At 41.4% G+C, this 4210-nt stretch overlaps 1 pseudogene; it reads left to right on the top strand.

The window, feature by feature from the left end:
- The first annotated feature begins 2424 nt into the window (after positions 1–2424).
- Positions 2425–4210, top strand: part of LOC110571746 — a 4901-nt pseudogene continuing 3115 nt past the window's right edge.

Raw genomic sequence — 4210 nt, 5'->3', positions numbered from 1 at the left:
AGGAGGGTGCCTCATGCAGTGACAAGGGGTAGTGAGCAGACATGGGGCCAAAGCAATGCAAGTCGGGGTAAAGACAGAGTTCTAAGCAAGTCCATCTCAAGTACGCTCTGTTCTCTCAGGCCTACCAGAAGCCCCACTGAAACTTTAAGGCATTGTTCCCTGGTCCCTTTGTGGTGAGGTTTTCAGAGCACTCCACTGTGGTTAAGACCTGGAAGGCATCTGGACCAGTCTTTAAAACACAGGGAAACTCAGAAGGGAAAGGTGAGGGATAAATGCATCCATAGGGAATTTATTAGATATAATCAATCATAGGTAACTATATACATCACAATGTGGGGCAGGTGACACCTCATTTAGGGAGGGTAAAATAAAATTCAAGGTCACAACTAGTATGTGTTCCCATCTGGCCCCAAGGACACAGATGATACCACTGTGCATGCTCTTGGTAGCTCTTTGCTCATAGGTCCTTTAGAACTTAACATTATGGTAGCTGAATGCTGATTTTGTTTTCTTCGGATAATTGACATAATGAAAATGTAAAAGCCCCTACATATTTGCTATTCAATAATTTTTCAATATTTTTATGAAAGAATACATTAGGATGCTTTTACAGCTACAAAAGTCAGATTAATTAGGCATAAACAACAAAAGACTAACAGAGTCTAGCAAATGCTGGAGCCAGAGGATCATAACATAACAGTCTCCAGGTCCAAAATATCCGCTTTCAGGAATATGGACGCCATTCTCCAGCAAGCTTTCTCCACCCGGAGGCTGGAGATAAATATCCACCCCACTCCAGGATCTCACATTACTTCCAGGTGGTTATTTAAAAAAAAAAAAACAAAAAAACACCTTCTTTCCCAGTAGCTCCAGCAAGTCCCCTGATGCACCTGATTGGCCCGGTTAAGTCACCTGTCCATCCCTGGTACAAGCACTCCAGATTAGGGGACTGCCCCTCATGAGAAGGGTACGGGGGTGGAGTCCTCCAAAGACAAGTGGAAATGCCTGAAGTCCACTCCAGAGCAAGAAGTATCTCTAGGTGAAGTATTAATAGTGTGCCAGAGGAACCTTTTTATGCCTCTTCCTTAAACAATGTGTGCGAGTGTGCAGATTTTATTTAAAAGCAAATGTAAACCAAGAAGGAAATTTTTAAGTCCAAGTTTCTCGCAAATTTGCATAAATAAGTAAACCCTTGTAATGAGTGTGCTAAAGCTGATTTTTCAAACTGCCAGTCAACATTTTAATGAATCATGAAATCAATTTAGGAAGTCATGACCAGCAGTTTTCAATGAAATCTAGTAGAAAAATCTGAAAATACTTGTGGCACAAAGTGAGATGACTGTTTCAATTTATATATTTATGAGTGTATTCAGGATTACAATATATAATGTATTCCTTCCCAGGTTTGCTAGTTCAATCACGCTGAGTGAAGACAGTTCCATGGATAATGGCTTGAGATTGACAAGCCTGAAATGTGACTCAGCTCCAAGACACCCAGGACTCAGAATTGTCTGATCCCAGCTCTGCTGTCCACACCATGAGACCTTAGGCAAGTCATGTGATGCCTTTAAGTCTTCATTTTCTCATCTGTTAAGTGGGGGCTCATACCTATCCTATCTCATGGGATTGTTTTAAGAATCAAATGAATCAAATCAAATCAAAGGGTGCTCTTAAACACTGGCAAGAACTCCATAAATCTAAGTTGTAATGATTTTCATTCTCAAAGTAAAAGTGCTTGGGATTGGCAGTCTCTCTCTGGGGCATTTAGATGGTAATTCAAGTGTAGAAAATAAACCCATGTCTTTGAAAAATTAGCATTTTCCCACAAATACTGTTTCTAAACTACTTCATGAAAGTCATTTCTGGAAGACGGGTAGGTTTGAGTCCTGGCTGCAGGAGGGTAACCAGGATTCCACAGAAAGGGGACCGTATTCACAAGGAAATCTGCCTCCCTGGACCCAGTCTCTCAAACACTCTCAATAACTCCATAGAACTGACCTGCAGACTTCCAGTCCTAAAAGTCCTGGATCCACGTTGCCCACTGCCTGTTGGGTGGGACTGAGGCGTCCATGTGAATGTGAACCCCAAGGGTGAGTTGGCACTTTACCCCTGGAGGAAGCTCATTTTACAAATGAAAAAACAGGTTCAAAGAGGTATGGGAACCTGCCTAAGGTTGCAGTCTTGAAGATCATGACAGCAAGCCCCTGCCTCCTGAACTCTGATACCAGAACAGGCTCAAGAGATGAGCATCTTTAATTATGCTTGGATGGGCAGAATCCACCTTTCAGTAGAAGAATGGACTGTGTGGTCTCATTGAGCCACTCAACACCTTTCTAGAGACAGCCTGGGAACACTTCTAAAGAGCCCAGCTTCTGCCTTGCCATTACATTCTTCTCTGGCCCTCCAGGACACACTTGGCAGTGGATGGCCTCTCTCCTTGGTCTCTAATTCCTATTCTTGGAGTGGCACCCTGGCTCCCACTCAAAGTAGAACTGGGTGGCCTTAAAAATGAGTTCAGGAGTGAGGAGAGGGGATTGGCTGCATGAGGGAACTTTTGGGGCAACAGAAATGTTTCTATCATGATTGTGGCATTGGTTACATTTTACAAAACCCCTTGAATTTATACACCAAATTGGTAACTTTTCTTGTAAATGATAGCTCAATTTTAAAGTTGATTTTTAAAAACTCAAAGAATGCACAGGTCAGATATCCATTCATTTGTGCTAATTTTACATTGAAAGAAAAAAAACTAAATTGTTGAACTCTAGTTAGTTATACATATGGCTGAAGGATTTAGGGGCAAGTAGTAATGGGTGCAGTTTACTTTGAAATGCATAGAAATAAGGTGTATTAATGGATAGAGTTATGATAAAATATAGGAAAACTTAACTGTATAATCTAGGTTACCACTATAAATTCTTTTACCTTTGGAGTATGTTTGAAAATTTCATTTTATAATGTTGTGGGAGAAACCACATAACTTCAGGTTTCTGGCAGGGCCAAATAGCCCCAGTTGAACCAACTCTTTCACAAATAGAAAATATAAACTTGGAGAAAAGTCTTTAAAAAACCAGCTACTGAAAGTGACTGAAAGCTGCAGAAATGAAGGAGAGTTAACACTGGAAGAAAGCCACCACACTAGGTGAGTTTCCTGGTTTTGTTTGTTTAACCACTTCGGGCCTGAGGTCAGCGGCACCATAAAACCTCCAGGGGAAATCTATAGTCTTGCTGGCTAGAAGATCCAGAGGACAGGGTTTGGAGCAAACACAGTCTGAGCATGAGGAAGGAAAGAACAGAAAAGAGAGAACCAGAGAGAGGATTACCAGATTCTGTATATAAATTCTGCCCAAATCTCTGGCTGATCTCTGAGCTGTTCATGCACAGCCAAGGCCAAAATAACTAAAATTTAAGCTACTTCCCACTGCAGGGGAGACACTTTGCAGTTGAGTGCAGCCAAGTTAACTGCCTGTTTAAAAATAATAATTTAGGGGCACCTGGGTGGCTCAGTCGTTAAGTGTCTGCCTTCGGCTCGGGTCATGATCCGGGGTCCTGGGATCGAGCCCTGCATCGGGCTCCCTGTTCGGCGGGGGGCCTGCTTCTCCCTCTCCCACTCCCCCGCTTGTGTTCCTTCTCTCGCTGTGTCTCTCTCTGTCAAATAAAACCTTTAAAAAATAAAAAATAAATAAAAATAATAATTTAAAAAATTATTTTTCAAAGGAAAAGAACAGAATTCAGAGTTTCTACAACACATCATAAATTATATATCAGTTACAATGCTTAGGGTATAATCCAAAATTACTCAACATACAAATAAAGAGAAAGACATGGCTTATTCTCAAAAGACAAGCAAAGGAGACCAAAAGAATCTCCAAAGATTTTAAAAACAGCTAATAAAATTGTGTTCAAGAGTGTAAAAAAAAAAAAAAAATCTTATATTGAGATAGCAAATCTCAGCAGGGCAGTAGGAATTCTTTTGAAAGAACTGAGTGGAAATTTTAGAACTGAAAAATACAATACTGACGGGGGCAGTTCTTCCCCCCTCTGTGTGCCTCCTATCCTCTCACATGACCACCACACTCAAAGCATTTCTGGTCACCAGATGTGTGGGGGTGTTTTCCCTGCCAAGCAATTCTGAGACACGCTGGGGGTCTTACAATTTAAATGCACACAACCTGGAGATAGCGTCAGATCCCCCAGGTAAAGGGCTAGT

The sequence above is a fragment of the Neomonachus schauinslandi genome, chromosome 9, assembly GCF_002201575.2.
Source record: "Neomonachus schauinslandi chromosome 9, ASM220157v2, whole genome shotgun sequence".
NCBI lineage: Eukaryota > Metazoa > Chordata > Mammalia > Carnivora > Phocidae > Neomonachus > Neomonachus schauinslandi.
This window is presented reverse-complemented; position numbering and strand designations above follow the sequence as displayed.